This window comes from Eriocheir sinensis, chromosome 4, assembly GCF_024679095.1.
Source record: "Eriocheir sinensis breed Jianghai 21 chromosome 4, ASM2467909v1, whole genome shotgun sequence".
Taxonomy (NCBI): Eukaryota; Metazoa; Arthropoda; class Malacostraca; order Decapoda; family Varunidae; genus Eriocheir; species Eriocheir sinensis.
Window position 1 is genome coordinate 18,051,052 of NC_066512.1, and position 19,921 is coordinate 18,070,972.

At 50.0% G+C, this 19,921-nt stretch overlaps 1 protein-coding gene across 6 annotated transcripts in view; it reads right to left on the reverse strand.

Moving 5' to 3' along the window:
• Positions 1 to 19,921, reverse strand: part of LOC127009257 (ecdysone-induced protein 74EF-like) — a 107,166-nt gene that overhangs the window by 75,251 nt on the left and 11,994 nt on the right. Inside the window, exon 1 of one of the 6 annotated variants that reach the window (XM_050882201.1) lies at positions 8,751 to 9,511. The exons of 1 other annotated variant lie outside the window; for it this stretch is intronic. The gene's annotated coding sequence lies outside the window, so the exon portion shown is untranslated. Of the gene's footprint in view, positions 1 to 5,666; positions 5,686 to 8,750; positions 9,512 to 19,921 lie in introns of those variants that run through there. 4 more of the 6 variants (XM_050882147.1, XM_050882209.1, XM_050882208.1 and 1 more) reach the window with 4 other exon arrangements.

Genomic DNA, 19,921 nt, shown 5'->3' on the forward strand with positions numbered 1-19,921 from the left:
ACTCTCGTTTTCAGTCTCCTATTTTTCATCCTCTCTCTGACTACCCTTTATAATTCTCTAATTATCTCTCGCTTCTTCTACCTTTTCTCTATCTCCTGTTCTGCTTCCATCGTGTTCCTCCTAATATCCTGCACGTATCCTTCCTCTATCCTTAATATCCTTCATAATTTCCTATCCTGCAACCTCCAATTATATCCTACACCTTTTCTACCTTTCCTGCATCCCCTGTTCAGCTTCTATCGTGTTCCTCCCAATACCCTTCCTCTGTATCCTTCCCTCGCGTCCCCTATCAGCGTTGTCCTTCACCCTGACACGCCGTATACCCTCAGCGTTCCTTCCCTGCATCCCATCTCCTCGTTGACCCCGTGAGGCTCCGCGATGGCTGACTGACTGGCCTTACATCCCTCGACCACCAGCCTCACCTCGCCTTGTCTCGTCTTGCCTGCCTTGCGTCGTGGAAATACCCTGGAAATACCCAACGACCAAGCAACCGCCCGCGTAAGAGAGAAACTTCGGCATTGGCCCACACACACTTGATAAGGCTCTCGTTGTGGTTGTGGGTGCTTTCATTGGGTAGTTTTGGGAGACTTGAGATAGTTTGACAAGGCTTCTGCGCCGCCATGAATGTAGAGAAAAACACTCTTGAGAACCCGACTAATCTTCATTGTGGCTTCTGGAAATGTTGTTACAGCCGAAACCATCTAAGAGTTCAGGCCTTTGTCTCGTCCCCCCCCGTGTGTGTGTGTGTGTGTGTGAGTGTGTGTGTGTAAGGTCGGTAATAAAAGACACTTTTGCTTCTCACATCAGCTATTTCTAAAGGTCAAAGAGGGGATCAAATGAGTTTTAATGAGTGTTTTCGGTTCATGGTACAGAAGAAGGGTCAAACTACCACCAGGGCCATAAAACTATTCCTGGAAATGCCCCAAACACCTACGAAAGCCTTGTCAAATATGTGAACTTGGGCGACGAAATCTTTAGTAATACGACTCTTTGTCTCGTCCCCGGTGTGTGTGTGTGTGTGTGTGTGTGTGTGTGTGTGTGTGTGTGTGTTGCTATATCGACAAGGAACCCAGCGTCAAGTGTAAGCAAATAGGAGTAAACTTGAAACCCAAAGCCTTGACTCGCGGCCTTCTGACTTTCGGAAAATGTATAAGGAAAGTCACTTGCTCCGAACCAGTGGAACAGGCTTCGGGTAGGGCGGGGGAGCGGGAGGGGGAGCGGGCCGAGGAGCAGACGGGAGATACTGGAACCGCGAAGAACAGAAGAGAAAGAGAAGAGGAAAGACGAGAAAATGAAAAGAAAGAACATGAGAGAAGGAAAACAGAAGATGGGTAAGAGAGGAGAAGAGACGAAGAGAACGAGAGGAGAAAGAACATGAGAGAAGGAAAACAGAAGATGGGTAAGAGAGGAGAAGAGACGAAGAGAACGAGAGGAGGAAAGACAATAAAATGAAAAGAAAGAACATGAGAGAGAAGGAAAACAGGAGATGGGTAAGAGAGGAGAAGAGGCGAAGAGAACACGAGGAGGAAAGACAAGAAAATGAAAAGAAAGAACATGAGAGAGAAGGAAAACAGGAGAACAGAAGAGAAAGAGAGGTGGAGACAAGAAAACGAAAAGAAAGAACATGAAAGAGAAGGAAAACAGGAGATGGGTAAGAGAGGAGAAGAGACGAAGAGAACGAAATCTGGTGAGCAGTCAACCAAAGAGAACTGAACCGGAATACTTGAAGAGGAAAAGCAAGGAGATAAGAGATAAACAGAAAGAATTAACAGAAAGGGAATTGAGTTAGAAAATATCGCACAGGGAACGGGGCGACAAAAAGGAGTCAGATTACCACACCATCACCGCCAAACACCGTCACTGGGTAAAAAAAGACTCAGGTCGAGGTGACGCAACGTGCTAATGAGAACAACTTAAAAAAAAAGCACACACACACCAGAGACAAAACGGCGTGTGTTGCTCTGCGTGTCCCTTCCTTTCCCTCTCTCCCTCCCCCTTCAAGAGTGCACCTCAGCATCTCACCAGACGCGAGGATATCCCAGTCAGCGGTTTCGGGGGTCTAGTCGGTGCAGGTCGGGCGGGGTCGTCGTGGTGGTGGCGGGGGAGACAGCGCCTGATGGGGTGTGATTAGGTGGTGGTGTTGCTGGTGCTGCGTTGAGGGAGCAGAGAAAGTTGTTTTGAGGCAATACTTTCTCGTTGCTGACGCGGCGTGTGAGGGAAGGGAGGGGAGAAAGGGAGGGTGGAGTCAAAGGGTCAACAGGGCAGCGCTTGCATCAGATGGAGCTCATCATACTAAGAAACCAGAGAGCTGAGGTTCCCCGCGCTTCGTAGGGACACACCCGACATGCCCCGCCGACCAGTCACCTCTCCCCTCCCACCACAGCCCTTGAGGAAACACACCCTCCAGCCAATGGTGAAGCGACAGGGCCACGCGTCACGATAAACCATCAAGATCCAACCACTACCTTCCTCCAGACCAGGTGACGTCACGCGGAAGAAATGAAAATGGGCGGGAAATCGAACCTGGTAAAACAAAACGCACTTATCAAGCAGCCAATGAGAGACTCCCGGAAACAGCGTCAGCGCGGGGCCGACGAGGCTATCCAAACGGGCCAAATCAGGAGGTGCTGGTGCAACGCCGTCCACTGTTTACCTTTGCCCGCCGCCCAAGAGTCTCCGCACTTCGAGGAATCAAAATCCACTCCAAACCCCGAGAGGAACCCTTTGACTCATTACCGGAGGACTAGCGGATGCGGATTCGACGCGGGGGGGAGTGAGAGGGAGTGAGGGGGAATCCTATACCTCTTGGAGATCCTTATGGGACAGGTGGTTGCCTTCCTTTGCTTTCCAGGACAGAGGAGGGTTACGTTCAGGGATAGGGGATAGGAGGCCGTCGGGGTGGGCTGGACGTTAGGATAAGCAGCTTAATCACTTCCCCGTGGCATCGTTATCGCCGCTCGCCCAGAGTACTCATCAGCTCGCCACTCAGCGTGTCACTGCGGCCCTTAAGCGACACCCGAGCTGCCACTTCCGGGGAGCCAGCACCCTCGCCTCTACCTGGGCTCGGCGGCGCCACACTTGACCCCATTGCTGATCAAAGGTCGGAGGCCACGCCTATTGTGCGGGGCAGGTATGGGTGGGGGGCGCCTCTAGGTCCTCTACGTGGAGTATCAACACAAACAAGATAAAGATTGGTTTGTTTTTACTTCTCCTTTGCCAGATTTTCTTTCATTGTCTATACGGACAGCGATGGGAAGGTCCGGGGAAGTTTATGGGATACGTGAGTTTCCTCGAGTGAGACAGCTAGACCGGCGCCGCGTCAGGAGAAAGGAGGCGGTGATGTAAGGCGTCCGGCGTATAAGTTCCGCAGACACGTATTACGAGTTTGAGATATATAATAATAATAATAATAATAATAATAATAATAATAATAATAATAATAATAATAATAATGATTGTGCAAAAGTGAAAAGTGGTAATAATAATGATGATGATAACAACAATAGTATAATAAATAACAAAAAAAGTAGAGCAAAACAAAAATTTGATAAAAGAAAACAAGAAACAGGTGGTGAGCAGTGACAGGAACACATTCTATCAACCACAACACACACACACACACACACACACACACACACACCTGCGCAAAACAAAATATGCTTCGGGGAATACAGTCATCTTATACACAGGTGGAGGAATTGTTATGAAACCCCCCCCCCCCCCTCTCTCTCTCTCTCTCTCTCTCTCTCTCTCTCTCTCTCTCTCTCTCTCTCTCCTCGCCCACCGTCGCCAACCTTCCCTCGGCGCCGTGAGAGGTCCCCCCGGCAGGTAGGAGGGCGCGGGCAGGTGGCGCGGCGTCAGGTGTGGGGTTCCTCGCAGGTGACTTTCTCCCGCCGATAACCGCGACCCTCCAGCCTTGGTCTCTACCCTAAAATAAAGATGAATTCAGGAGGCCGCCTGGTGCGACACGACTCCTCTCCCCTCCTCCCTTCTCTCCTTTTTCTCACACTTCCACTTCTCACTTCTTTCCTCCTCTCTCCTCCGCTTCTCTTCCTCCCTTCCCACATTCACCTTGTCACCTCCACTCCTGTCTCTTCTCCCTCTTCTTCTGTTCCTTACACCGTCAACACTTCACTTCTCTCCTTCTCTCTCCTCCGCTTCTCCTCCTCTACCCCTCACATTTATCTTGTCACCCCCATTCCTCTCTATTCTCCCTCTGCTTCTCTTCCTTACATCGTTAATACTTGCTTTCGTCTTTCCTTCTAATCCTTTCCTCGTCCCCATTCACACTGACACCTCCACTTCTTTTCTCCCCCTCCATCTTCATCTTCCCCTTGGCATCGATATAAGTTCTCCTTCCCTTTATTCTCATCTTTCTCTTTAGCTCTGACAAATCCACTTTCTCTCCCCCTTTCCTTCCTCGTTCCCTTAGCATCGACACTTAGGTACGCTTCTCCTTTCCCCTTTCTCTCCTCTTCTCTTCTCTCCCTCTTCCTTTTTTCCTTCCCATAGCATCGAAGCCTCATATTCCCTCCCATTTTTATTCCCCTATTTCTCTCCATCAACATCGACATTTCTATTTCTCTTCTCCCCTCCTTCCATCTTCTCTCATCCCTCTTCTTAGATTTGATACCTTCACTTCTCTCTCTCCCCCTTCTCTTCCTCCCTTCTCTATAGCATCGTACACTCCCTGCCTTGCCCTTCCATTCCCCTCTTCCCCCTCATCCCTTCCCCCATGCCCACCACCATCACCATTGCCTCGCCGTCTCCAAGTGGGTGGCGGACACGTGTGTTTTCCTTGATTGCTTGATGATTGGCTTTGCTTAGTGTGAAGGACGCGTCTACTTACCTACCCCTCAGCCGCGCCGCCAGCCCACCCTCCCTCGCCTCACCTCCGACGACGGCCTTTCTCTACCCTTGAAACAGCTCCCCTATAACCCACGTTCCTTCTCTCTATTCCTCTTTCTCTCCCTCTTATTTCTCTTGTTTCCTCCCATTCTCCTCCGCCTCACTCTTTCATTCTCTCTTCTTTGCTCCTCGTCCTCCCACTCTCCACCTCTCCTTCCACTATCTCTCCTCTTCTTTCTCTTCTCCCATTCTCCTCCGCCTCCCCTCCTCCTTCATTCCTCCACAACAGGTGATCATCCCTTCAAACAATCTCTTATCCCTCAAAAACCTTTTCTTCCTATTCTTCTTTTCTCCTCTTATCCTCAAAGCGTTTCTTCTTTCTCCTTTTTTCTTCCTCTTCTCTTCCTCCTTCTCCGGTAGTGCCTTGAGACATGCATAAGGACGAGACCAATAATAAATGATAATGCAAGGAGGAAGCGAGTCCGATTATGCGCGAAGAGCACTAGAAGGGGAGACAGGAAGCGCCGGCGAGGCCCTGGCGCGGCGGCGGGCAGGGGCATTTGGGGCACGGCGGGGATGGGGGAGGAGCAGGAGGGGTCGGAAGGGGGGCAGTGGAGAGGGGAGAGAGGGGGAGGGGGGAGGGGGAAGCAGGTTTGTCCTCACACACACCTGGCGAAATTTGGGTCGCTACGCGCACACCATTGAAGTCACCCGCCAGGTCGAAGCCACACTCTCTCTGGCACTCACACCCACGCCCACGCCTAAGAGGGTATACAGAGGTGCACGGATGAGCATACAGCAACACCTTCACCACGCACCTGTACACGCAAACACACCAGGGAGCCCGCACTTCGAGCCCCCATGGACGAGAGTCGACACGAGGCGGTACACACGCCGCGAACACGGAAACGCCCGCGCTGTACATGTACGTCGCTTTACTAGTACAGGGTCGTCGAGTACCCCCTCCCCCCCCCCCCCCGCCCCGCAACCCCAGCCTGCCACTCCCTTTCCCCTTCACCCCCTCACCCCGCTCCCCAGCCCGCATCCCCCCCCCCCGCGCGTGGAACTGCTGCGTGTTGAGGCGGCGGCGGCGGTGCGCTAGCGAGGAAGGATCTAGCGACGAGTGACGATTTGTTCCCTCCCCGTCACCGTCACGCCAAACGCCGAGGAGACGCCCTTGAAGCCTCACTCACCGGGGACGGGACTGGCGGGGTGAATCTGTCCTCAGAGCACCACAGCGCCGAGGACTCCGAGGGTTCTAAAAATACACACTATGCTTCCCCCGGCCCTCCACTGCTGACGTTTCTTACTGCGTGGCGCGCCGCTGGGGGAGGACGCAGACTTTCACTACACAGGAGCGAAAGTTTTAAGGAGCCGGTCTTGGAAGCGGGGCGGGGCGGGGCGGGGGAGGGGGCTGGGGTGGATTGGGGGCTGTTAGGGAGGAGCTGGGGCTGACTGGGGCAATATTTGGGGAAGGGTGGGGCTGGATAAGTGACACAAACGTACACGAAAATATGATAAAGTCCGGTCTTGATTTCACCCCTCTCTCTCACACACACACACACACACACACACACACACACTATACATAAAGCGTTCGTTGTGAGTCCCTCGACGTGACTTTTTCAGGCAGCGGGTAATTATCTGGAGCTGTTTTGATCACCTGTTGTGGAGGAATGAAGGAGGAGGGGAGGCGGAGGAGAATGGAAGAATAGAAAGAAGAGGAGGGAAAGTGGAAGGAGAGGCGGAGATTGGGAGGACGAGAAGGAAAGAAGAGAGAGAGAATGGGAGAAAGAGTAAGTGAGGCGGAGGAGAATGGGAGGATACAAGAGAAATAAGAGGGAGAGAAAGAGGAATAGAGAGAAGGAACGTATCAGGAGAGCAGGTGTGAAAATAAAAGAAAGGAACGATATGCAAAGAGAGGAAGAGATAAGGAGAGGAAGGAAGATAGGACAGGTGCAAATGCCGGAGAGAGAGAGAGAGAGAGAGAGAGAGAGAGAGAGAGAGAGAGAGAGAGAGAGAGAGAGAGAGAGATTTATAATTACGACTAAGTGCGGAAAATAAAACACAGATAAAGTGGAGGAGGAGGAGGAGGAGGAGGAGGAGGAGGAGGAGGAGGAGGAGGAGGAGGGGGAGGAGGAAGAGGAGGAGGATAAAGGACACACTAGCAAGCAGGAAGGAAAAGAAAGACAAGCAAGGAAACGCTTCAGTGGCATTAAAGAGGAAATAAACAAGACTTGGCAACCCTGACCTAATGAACAGATCAGATAGAACGTCTCTCTCTCTCTCTCTCTCTCTCTCTCTCTCTCTCTCTCTCTCTCTCTCGAAGGATATATATATATTTTTTTTAATGCCATCTATTAAGCCATCTTTCTCACACTAATTTAATATCGCTTAACTACGTATAAGTATAATTGTACAAGTTTTTTTTCCTCTTTTTTTTACTTTTTTACTTTTTTTTTTACTTTTCTGTTACATTTTTGCTTTTTTAACTTTTTTAAACTTTTTTTTTTAACTTTTTCTACTTTTTTAGAACTTTTTTTTTTAGCACAAGTCTATTTCCATTAACTTCCTATTTTACTACATTGTTCGGATACAAAGTTACATTCGCTTCCCTTTTATCTATCTATTTTTTATATATGTTTTCAGCGTTGTTCATCACCGCTCGCTTGTATCTTCTTTTCCTCAATCTTTTTCCTACTGTTCCTCCTCCTCCTCCCCCTGCTTGATAACACACACACACACACACACACACACACACACACACACACTGCTAGACCAAACATCCCAAGTTCTCTCTATCAGCACAACTCTGATACAATGAACTCGACACACTCACACTCACACACACACACACACACACACACACACACACACACACACACACACACACACAGACATCCACACAGAAACATGGCCTTCAATATTTTAAGAGACGTATTTTATCCATCAACACACACACACACACACACACACACACACACACACACACACACACACACACACACACACACACGCAATATGTACACGCTCATGTCTCTTATATCAAATCATCTTCCTCATCTCCTGTGTCCTCTGTCCGTGTCTAGTCTTCTTATCACCATTCTTGTTCTTTTCATTCTCATCTTTTTTATTATTACCAAACACCACCGCCAGTCATCACCATCACCAACTCTGCAATCATCATTATCATCACCATCATCAGTCACTTTCTTATGAGCATGATTGGTGACCGTCTTGGTGCCGATAAAGGTCAGGAGGTCACAGGGAGTCGTGCACGGGCTTCAAATGAACAGTCTTAAGCGCACACACAAAGACTTGCGGACATCCACTAAGCACACACGAGCCCAAGCAAACGTGGACGATCAACCACACACCGCACCGCTCACGTGATACTCCGCCTGGCCACACACACACACACACACACACACACACACACACACACACACAGAGCCTCGGTGACCCATATTCGTAACTTCCTGTCGTTCTATTCCTCGCTACGTCCATTTCCGCGCCAGTCGACAGCGAGGGTCACAGCGCCACTGGCTCAAGGTCAACTGCCTTACGCTGAAGGTCACACGTGTCTCAGGCAACTGACAAGGTCAGAGGCGACACATCAAAGAGGTCACTTTCACTTCTGTCACATTAACAAAACGTGACAGATGGGATGCTAACATCGAGGCTGCAAAAACACATGCGTCACGACACACCTGGCACACCTGGGTCTGGCCTGGGACAACACATACGATACGTTGCATCAGGACATTGGTGCCAGCCACACTTCTGGACCAGCCCGGGCACCAGCGTCCCCAAAAAACACAAGACCCGGTGTGGCACTCACGGCATCATTGCCAAGCGGGGCCATCCAGACCTCACCTAAATGTTGGCACTGTAACACTTACCTATGACTGAGCGGGAGTGAGGAGCAGAGACACAGGTATCCAGCAGGGGGGCACAGACACCTTAGACACCCGGATCAACAGGTCACTAACAGATCAGTATCAGTACACTCGGTAGCACCACAGGGCGCGTATCCTTCACAGCATCACACAACACAAGGGGACCAGTATTAGCAGTTAGCACTAGGTCGTCACACAGTAACACATCATAGGCACGAACACAACAGCAAATCCATGAGGTGTCGTGGCGGGGACAAAAATATTCCTGGCGGAGCCCACAGCGAGGTGAGGAGCAGCAGGCGTCGCGTTGCACAGTGGGGCCGGGAGAAGAGCGGGTCTCGGGCAGCCACAGTCAGGCGGTGAACGTCACGAGGGCACGTCACGGGCGCGTCACGGAACTACAGGTGTAACAGGGCGCGAGGAGGATCAGAGCGGAGCACGGCTGGGCAGGGGTTCCCTAGGAGCTACGCACAACAAATGAGTACTTTCACAGCGCTGCTCCGTTGCCACACCACACGCTGAAGGTTACGCCCGATCCGCGCCGTCACACGTCTACACACACACACACACACACACACGAACGCACCGCAGCAAAGGCCGGCCGCAACAAGCGAAAGTGAGAGTGAGTGTGTTTGTGTGCGCCTCCCCCGAGCAGCGTGGCCCAGCGGCTGCCACGTCCCGCAACCCTCCGCAGGATTTCAACGCGCTTCGTCCGGCGAACCTCTGAACGGCCCCGCAGGATGAACGAAAGTGAGTGGCGGTGCGGCGGCGAGAGTGGCGCCGCGCTCCAACACCCAACAACCTTGTCCCCAATTCGTGCTCGTGGCCCCAGTAGGCAACCCGCATCTGTTTTTTGCATCTTAAAGGCTAAAACACCAATGTCTGACGGCTTTCAAAGACAAAATAAGTCTCTACAGGCATCCTGACGACCTCTGCTACGTCACCCGCAATCCGCCGCCCCCCGGAGAAGGGCCGGGGCGTGAAAAGAGGCGGCGTGAGGCCAGTGGGGCAAAGAAGTGGGTGAAGTTTAGTAGGTTAAGGGCAGGCGGAGACAAGCCCTTGACCATATCAGGGAATTGTGCAACCCTTGAGCCGTGCAGGAGCAGCCAGATATATACGTCTTTCTGCACGACTGTCATAGGGATTCTCGCCTCCAGGAGCAAACTGGCCCGAAGCAGCCCATTATAGCTGCCCGCTGCCCCTGCAGGATCCCAAAAGAGTAACCTCAATGTTATTATTGTCTTACACACACACACACACACACACACACGACTCGCGGAGGTTGTCCTTAATGACTCATCCGTCGGCCTTCCCGTCCCCACTTGCACAGTGACTCACGCCCTCACGCCCTCGCCTGCCCCTGACTCCCTTCCCCTCAGCCTCAGCGACTCAGCCCACGCTTCGCTGTCTGCCCCTTTGGGTGTTGCTTCCTTTCGCCTCCGCCAGCTCCTCCACTGTCCTTCCTGAGGGACTTTTACTTTTGACTCCTTCCTCCAGCGACTCGCCCGGTGTCCTCAGGCTGTGACTCGTGTTTCACTCTGACCCCCTCCCCCTCCTCCTCCTCCGCCTCCTCCTCCTCAAAAAGTTAATGTGGTGACAGGTTCGGAAGGTGAGGGCTGCACATAAAAAGAAAGAAAGTGTGTGAGGGTGTGAGGGTGCGCGGCTGGTATCAACATCACACTTCGTCACCAGCAGCGCCACAAGTTACAGCGTTGGAGGCCACTTTCTGATCTCTGACACCACCATGCAGGACCTCCGTGATGCTCTCTCTCTCTCTCTCTCTCTCTCTCTCTCTCTCTCTCTCTCTCTCTCTCTCTGTGTGTGTGTGTTTTGTGTGTGTGTGTGTGTGTGTGTGTGTGTGTGTGTGTGTGTGTGTGTGTAAACCCTCCCTTACTCTCTACCCTGGCTCTCCTACGTATCCTTATTCCCTCCCTTCCCTCTTCCCTCCCTTCTCTCCCTCCCTCCCTACAACACTCCTCTACTCTCTACCCTCCTACGTAACCACACTCCCTCCCTCCCTCCTTCACTCCCTTCTTTCTCTACCCTCTACTCCCCCTCTCTCCCTTCCTCCTTCCCTTCTCTCCCTCGCCCCGTGCCACCCTTCATAAACTCCAATTCTCCGCAAAACACCAGAAAAAAGCCCCCAATTCCCGGCATAAGGACCCTTCTCGTGGCGGGGAAGGCGAGTCGGGCGAGATAATATTTCCAAAACCAACAAAAATATGAAAGGAGTCCCGCCAATCAGCGCCCAGAACGAGGATGACGTCACGAGGTCACCGCCAGGGAGGGGAGAGGAGGAGGGTTGGGATAGGGGGGGAGAGAGAGAGAGGGGAGGAGGGAGGAGAGGGAGGGAGACTGGGAGGGAAGGACCACAACAATATACAAGACCAAGGCACACACAGTCCTTTTAAATGTATCCTCCTCCTCCTCCTCCGTTTCCTGCCTTGGTTTGGGAAGAGGAGGGTATTACATCTTCCTCTCCTTCCCATCATCATCCTCTCCTGTATATATATGAAAAAAAGGAAGAAAGGGACGGAAGAAGAAATAATAAGAAGAGGAGGAAGAGGAGGAGAAGGAGGGAGAAAAAAAGAACGCACGAAAAATACAAATTAAAGAAAACAAACAAACAAAAGGTGACTAATTATTGAGGCAGAAAACAGAGAAAAAGGGAACATTTGATAAAGCAGATGGAAGGGAAAAGAACAAAGAAGATTTAAACCCTAACCTAACCTAACCTTTAAACCTCCTTGCTGAAGAATGGGGAGTGAATAGGAGATAAAATGGGGTGAAATAGTAGAGTTTTATTGGTGGGGAGGAGGAGGGGGAGTAAGGGGGAGAGAGTTAATAGGAGGGGGATTTGATTGGAGTGGGGAGAAGAGAAGTGGGGGGGATCAAGGGGAGGGGAGGGAGGGACGGTGGTGTGGGAGGGAGGTGAATAGGTCAAGGAATAGGAGAAAGGGGATGGGGAGGTGACGTAGGAGGAGGAGAAGGAGGAGGAGGGGTAGAAGGGCGTGATTGGAAGTGGGGAGAAGGTGCTCAGGGGGAGACTAGGTAAAAATCAAAGGGCGGGGAGAGGGAGGGGAAGGAAGGAAGGGGTGGAGACTGGTGTAGGGGGGGGGAGAGAAGAAAGGGAAGGAGAAGGTAAAGGGCGTGATTCGAAGTGGGGAGAAAGTGCTCAGGGGGAGACTAGGTAAAAATAAAGGGTGGGGAGAGGAGAGTAAGGAAGGAAGGGGTGGAGACTGTGGGGTGAAGGGAGGGGAAGAAAGGGGAGAAGGAAAAGGGCGTGATTGGAAGTGGGAAGAAAGTACTCAGGGGGAGACTGGGTAAAAATAAAAGCTGGGGAGAGGAGGGGAAGGATGGAAGGGGTGGAGACTGGGGAGGGGAGGGGGGTGAAGAAAGGTGAGGAGAAGGAAAGGGCGTGATTGGAAGTGGGAAGAAAGTACTCAGGGGGAGACTGGGTAAAAATAAAATCTGGGGAGAGGAAGGAAGGAAGGGGTGGGGTCTGGAGGGAGGGGGGAGAAGAAAGGGGAGGATAAGGAAAAGGGCGTGATTGGAAGTGGGAAGAAAGTACTCAGGGGGAGACTGGGTAAAAATAAAATCTGGGGAGAGGAGGAAGGAAGGGGTGGGGTCTGGAGGGAGGGGGGAGAAGAAAGGGGAGGATAAGGAAAAGGGCGTGATTTTATGTGGGAAGAAAGTGCTCAGGGGGAGACTAGGTAAAAATAAAGGGTGGGGAGAGGAGAGTAAGGAAGGAAGGGGTGGAGACTGTGGGGTGAAGGGAGGGGAAGAAAGGGGAGAGGAGGGGAGAGTGTTTTCGTTACTATTTTCACTCTTTTCAGAAACTTCAAGGCCGTGGGAGAGACAGAAGTTTCCACGCGGTTATGATGGACTGTCTCCATTTCACGGCCATCATCCCCCCCACCCTCCCCCCTCTGACCATCACCCCCCTCCCCTCCCCCCTCTGACCATCACCCCCCTCACCACCCTTTACCACCATCTCACCACCACCTGCCCCCCCCCCCTCCCCCCTCTGACCATCACCCCTCTACCTCCCTCATCACCATCTCCACTATTCCACCATCTCCACTCCTTCCTCCACTCTCCATCCCTATCACTCTCACCACCTGCCCCCCCTCCCCCCCCTGACCATCACCCCTCTACCTCCCTCACCACCATCTCCACTATTCCACCTATTCCCTTCATTCCACTATCTCCACTCCTCCATCCACTCCCCTCCATTACCACTCTCCATCCCTGTCACTCTCATCCCCGTATCCAGCATCCCATTCCACCCCATCACCCCTCCTCTTCCTCCCCTCACCAACCCAATAATACCTCCATCTATTCCCTTCAGTAGCTTCCCCATCACCCTCATCTCCTTACTCAGCCTCCCATCATCTCCCCTTCTCCTCCCCTCAAACCTCTATTAGCTCCCCATCATTAGCTTCCCCTTCACCCTTTTCACCTTCTTTAACCTCCCTTCACTTCTCATCCTCCCCTCCCCTTCACTACTTCCATTTAAACAACCCATCACCTAAAGAAGCTCCTTATCACCCCTATTCCCTTCTTCGGCCTCCCTTCATCTCTTCTCCCCATCCCTAACCATCACTACTTCCATTTAAACACCCCATCACCAAGCTTCTTATCACCCCTATCCCCTTCTTCAGCTTCCCTTCACTTCTTCTCCCCATCCCTTACCATCACCATTGAAATTCCTATCCCCTTCAATATATCCCATTACTCATATCCCTTTCTCCAGCCTCCATCTCTTCTCCCCCATTCCTCACATTACCATTAACACCCCCCCCCTATCCCCTTCAATATCTCCCGTCACTCTCATCCCCTTCCCGTGCCCCCATTCCTCAGCACCACCATCACCACCCATATCACCATACAATCCCTCTCTTTTTGGCCACTCCTTTGACCTCTATTCAGGAGAAGTAAGTAGCGGGCTTTTTTTTTAATATTTTACTTTACGCCCTTGAACTGTCTCCTTAGCTGTAAAAAAAAAAAAATAAATAAATAAAATAAAAATCCCGACCCATACGACCATCACCTACTGCTTCCACATAAACCATGGGCTCATTTTTCACAACTCACTTCCCTCCATTGACACCTCTCCTTCCTCCACCTCCCTCCTCCAGCACCTACCCCCCCTCACCCCCCAGCAGGCGTGACAGGCACATACAAGCATGGGGCTCATATTATTCTCGTCATGCATCGGAATCTCATTAATCTGTATTGTTTTAGTCTCTTTTCATACGCGGCCCACGTTTTGACCTCCACCTCCACCACCACCACCACCACCACCACTACCAACAACAGAGGGGGGAAGGGGAAGGGGAGAGGAGTGTTTGGTCACGTGACAAGGATGAAGCAGAAGCCGCGTGCGGAATACGGGGTCAGATAAGGTAGATATGGGGAGGGGAGGAGAGGGGAGGGGGAGAGGAGGAAATGGAAGGATAAGAGAAGGATATTTTTGCATGGTGACCGGCTTTCCCCTCCCGTCACGTGTCACAGGGGAAATGGGGGGGGGAAGTTGGGGAGGCGTTGGGGAGACGTTGGGGAGGTTACGACGAATGACAGCAAGACCAGGAGCCCGGCAACACTATGTGGGTCAGGGCGCCAAGGACCTTCCTCTCCACCTCTCCTCCCCACCTCCAGTAACCTCCCCACCACTCCCCCACCTTCAGAAATCCCTCAACATTCTCCCCCACTTCCTTATGCTCCCCACCACTTTCAGCACCCCCACCAAACTCCCCCAGACTTTCTTATGGCCTTCTCTCCCCATCCCCCTCTACTCCCCACTCTCCCCACCACTCACTCTCCCCACTCCACTCAAACTCTCATTACCTCACACCCACTCACCTTATCCCATCTTAACCCCAACCACTTTCCTCCCCCTTCTCTTCTCCCCCCCTCCACTCTCCCCACTCTCCCCACCACTCACTTTCCCCACTCCACTTAAACTCTCATTACCTCAGACCCACTCACCTTATCCCATTTTGACCCCAACCACTTTCCTCCCCCTTCTTTTCTCCCCCCTCTTCTCCCCACTCCCTTATCTACTCCATCAATGCTTTCTTAACCTTCAATATGCTGACTCCCCTTTCCCCAAACCCTCCTTGTTTACTCTCCTTCCCCTCGTCCAATTCTTTCCTTAACTCCCTATGAGATCCCTGAGTTATATGTCCATTGTCCCCTTTTCCAGTCCTTCCCTCACCCTATCTGCACCCCGTTCCATTCCTCTCTTTCTTTTTCTTTCTCTCCCCTCACCCTCAATGCCTTTCCCCCTTTCCTCATATTTCTCCATCCCCTTCTTTCCTTCTCTCCTCTCTCTCCTCATTTTTTTTCCTTCCTTCTACTTCCTTTCCCGTTTCATTGTTATTCCTACACTTCCTCATCTATCTCCTCCACCTCCTCCTCTTCCTCTTCCTCCTCCTCCTTCTTTTTCTTCATCCGATCTGTTGACATGGCGGTTGACTACTGAGGAGGAAGGAAAAGGGAAACAAGTGGCTGCAGAGGAGGAGGAGGAGGAGGAGGGGGCACCGGGCAGCCTTGACTCCTACTGTTCTCGCCTGTTTGTTTTTGTTTTGGTCAGCGGCGCCGTCGTTCCGTGTTTCCAGCGCGTTGATTGTTGTTGTTGTGAGTATTATTATTATTATTATCATCACTATTATCGTTCTTATCATCATTATTTACATCATTATCACACTGTTGTCGTTTTTTACCTTGAACATGATCGCAGAAGTTCTTTGGATACTACTACTACTACTACTACTACTACTACTACTACTACTACTACTACTACTACTACTACTACTACTACTACTATAAAAAGGAAAATATCTGTTAATAGTAAAGTGGCGGCGGCAGTTCAGGGTTACCGACACTCCATGAAAGGAAACACCTGCATTAGAGAGAGAAAGAGAAAAAGAGAGAGAGAGAGGGGGGAGTGTGTGTGTGTGTGTGTGTGTGTGTGTGTGTGTGTGTGTGTGTGTGTGTGTGTGTGTGTGTGTGTGTGTGTGTGTGTGTGTGTGTGTGTGTGTGTGTGTGTGTGTGTGTGTGTGTGTGTGTGCGCCATTCTTGCTTAATAAGGAAGGTGGAGGTGAAGGAGAAGAGAGCTATTTATCTGCCTGGCTGCTTGTTCGCTGCTGATCACGGCCGCTCCTCCTCCTCCTCCTCCTCCTCCTTCCCTCCTCCTCAACTTCCTCCTCCTGCTGTTGCTCCGCCTCCACCTTGTCTTCCTCTTCCACCTCCCGTCTTTCTTCCTCTTCCGAGTTTCACGCTTCCTCATCTTCCTGGTTTGTTTTTCCTGCTCTCCGTCGCCTTCCTCTTTCCCTCCTCAGTATCACATCCTCCCCGCCTCGTGTGTCCCCTCGGAGGCCACACTTCCCTTCTCACCCTTCCGTCACTCTTCCTCCTTCGGGACCCGGAGACACACGCTTTTTTAAAATTTTTCATAACAAGAGTGTGTGTGTGTGAGTGCGTGTGTGTTTGTGTGTGTGGGGGGAGGTTGGGTGTGAGGTGGGGGTTGTATGTGTGTGTGTGTGTGTGTGTGTGTGTGTGTGTGTGTGTGCAGCCCTACCGAGACTCCTTTTTTTCTCTCTTCCGTGAACGCCATCTTTTTTTTTTTTTTTTGCACATAAACGCCGATAACATTAGCTACGATCTGTGAGGGTCGTACAAAAAACGTCTAAATCTCTTCCGTCACCTAAACAACGCAGAAAAAAAGGGAGAGGCGATAACGTACGGCATAAAAAAAAAATCGCTGTAAGAAAAAACGATGATTTATGAAGTGAAACGTTGATCTCCCTGACAGATGGCCGTGTGTGTGTGTGTGTGTGTGTGTGTGTGCGTGAAGGTGAAGGAAGGTGAAAGGAGGAAGGAAGGAAAGAAAGAAGGAAGAAAGAAGGGAAGGCAAGAAGGAGAGTGTGACAAGTGGAGGAAGGAAGGAAGGAAGGAAGGAAGGAAGGAAGGAAGGAAGGAAGCAGAGTGGAAAGTCAGGAGGAGAAAGTGAGGCAAAAAGAAGAAAAAAAAAATGGTAGCTGAATGAATAGAGGACGGGTGAAGGAAGGGGAAAAAAGAAAGAAAAAAAGAAAGAATAGAAGCAAGAAAGAAAAAAATAAAGGAAAGAAAGAAGGAAAGAAAATAAGAAGGGGATGAAAGGAGGAAAGAAAGAACGGAATGACAAAAAATAAATAAATAAAGAGAAAAGCAAAGGATGAGGAAAGGAAGGAAAGGAAAAAAGGAAGAAAAAGGAGGCAAGGGGTGAGAAAAACAAAACAAAACAGAAAAAAAACAAGTAAGGAAGCAAGGAAGGGAGTAAGTAAGTGAGGAAGGAAGGAAGGAAAGGCAGAGCGAGGGGAGTGACACCCTTCCCCTATATACCTGTAGAAGCTAAGAGGGCGTCGGTCGGTACCTGTGAACCTCCCGCCCCTCACCTTGTTTACAGGTTGTCGGCTTGATTAATGTGCACCACCCCTTCCCTCCTCTCCTTCTCTGCCAATAATCCTCTCTCTCTCTCTCTCTCTCTCTCTCTCTCTCTCTCTCTCTCTCTCTCTCTCTCTCTCTCTCTCTCTCTCTCTCTCTCTCTCTCTCTCTCTCTCCTTTCTACCTTTTTTTCGCTTTTTCCCTTTCCACCTTTTCACTTTTTATTTTTTTCCTCGCATCTTGGACGTTCTCTTTCCCCCCTATCTTTCTCCCTACTTCTTTTCCCTTTCCATCTTTTTACCTTTTTTTTCTCTCTGTCCCAGCTCGTTCTCCCTACTTCGCTTCCCTTTCCATCATTCTCCCCCTTTTTCTTCTCTTTTTTTTCTTTCTTGCGTCTCAGTGGTTATCTCTCCTATCGTTTTTTTCTCTCATCTTTCTTTTTCCTTCCTAACTCCACTTTTTTTTTGCCTCTTTCCTTTCCCATCTTTTATTTTTTTTCTTCATTTTTTTCTCGCAATTCCGAGGTTCTCTCTTTCCCAGCTTTTTCCCTTTTCTATCCTTTGACTACCCTCTCTTTTTTTTATTTTACTTTGCTTCTTGGTGAATGGATCTCTCTCTCCTTCCCAGTTCGCTCTACCTTGCCTCCTCCCTGTTCACCTTTTTACTTATTTTCTTCTCATTTTTCTCTCGCATCTCCTCTGTTCCCCTCTACACAACTTTTTCTCCCTGCCTCTTTCCCTTTCTATTTCGACTATTTTTTTTCTCTTTTTTTCCCCCAGTGTTTCTATCTCCTATCATTTCCTGCATCATCTTCTTTACATCGCGTCCTCTCAAGTCTTCTTCCCTTTCCTTCTTTTGCCATTTCTTCTTCTCTTTTTTCTCTTGCATCTTTGTGGGTTTTCTCTCCCAGCGTTTGCCTCATCTTCCTCTCTCATTCCCAACTCCTTCTCCCACTCTTCCTCCTCTTCCTCTCCTTTCCCTTCCTTGACTTTCTTTCTTCCCTTTTTATCGCTTCTTGATGGTTGTCTCTCCCAGCGTTCCGTGGTGCGAGGGGAGGGAAAGGGGTGGGATGGGTAGAGAGCGGAGGAACAGGGAGGGATGGGGTGCAGAAGAGGAGAGGTGAGGGGAGGAAAGGAGGAGGGTGCCATGAACTGTGGGGTGATTGGGGTTCATGATGCAGGTGCTCTCTCTCTCTCTCTCTCTCTCTCTCTCTCTCTCTCTCTCTCTCTCTCTCTCTCTCTCTCTCTCTCTCTCTCTCTCTCTCTCTCTCTCTCTCTTTCTCTCTCTCTCTCTCCACACCAGCACGCAGAGCAACACTATTACAACATATTGCAATACATAACATCAATAACAACAATAACTACTACTACTACTACTACTACTACTATTACTACTACTACTACTACCATCATCACCACACGTACTATTTTCAAACGCTTTCCTTTGCACCTTTTTTTGGGTCTATTTCTATCTATTTCCCGCTTGATTGCCCTCACCTCTTCGTAGCATCGCACGCCCACACGCTACACCTATACCCACGCATGCAAACGTCGACGTGTGTGCTTGTCTCACTCACTCACTCACCCACGCACTCAACCACTCGTAATTGCGCGTAAATGTAGACAGACAGGAAGGGATGGAAGGGAGGGAAATGCCACAGTGTACCTTCATCTTCATTTCTCCCTTCCTCCTCCTCCTCCCGCATGACATTCAACACGGGAAGAGCTACCTACATGCACTATGATATATTTTTGGTGGCACGTCGAAGCCTCCAATACAGCCAACAGCTATTCTTCACACGGCGACGAAAGCTGAAACTCTGATTACTTGTGTGTGTTTGCATCTGTATAAGTTCTTTTTTTTTTTTTGCGTTGCCACCGGAGGATTTTTTTTTGTGTGTAGTGTTTTTGTTTATGCGTGTGAAGTGTTGTGATGTGTTGTGTTGTGTTCCTGGTTGGTGTTTGCTCCGTTTCTGTATTCAAGTGTTTATTTCGAGGTTCCGGCGGTGAGGCTTTCTGCACGTAACTCTAATTTGGGGTTTTGACAGGAGAAAATTTTGGTAGTCTTTCTGTTTATGCGTGTGCAGTGTTGTGTTGTTTTTTGGGGGACTTTTTGCTGCGTTTTTAAATTCAAGTGTTTATTACGAAGTTCTGCTGGTGAGGCTTTCAGCACGTTACTCTAATTTTGGGTTTTGACAGGAGAAAATTTTGGTAGTCTTTCTGTTTATGCGTGTGCAGTGCTGTTTTTTTTTGGGGGGGTGACTTTTTGCTCGTTTTTATATTCAAGTGTTTACTTAACTGTTCCGCTGGTGAGGTTTTCTGCACGTTACTCTAATTTGGGGTTTCGACAGGGGAAAATTTCTGTAGTCTTTCTGTTTATGCGTGTGCAGCGCTATGTTGTTTTTTGGCTGTTTTTTGGCTCCGTTTCTATATTCAAGTGTTTATTTCGAGGTTCTGGTGGTGAGCCTTTCTGCACGTAACTCTAATTTGGCGTTTTGACAGGAGAACATTTTCGTACTCTTTCTGTTTATGCGTGTGCAGTGCTGTGTTGTTTTTTGGGGGACTTTTTGCTGCGTTTTTATATTCAAGTGTTTATTTAGCTGTTCTGGTGGTGAGGCTTTCAACACGTTACTCTAATTTGGCATTTTGACTTCGGGGTTCAATTTCTACTCGATCAGTGTTTCCATCAAAGTCACAGAGTTAGGCTCAAGAAATGACTCAATTTTCCTCACGTCATATTCCCGG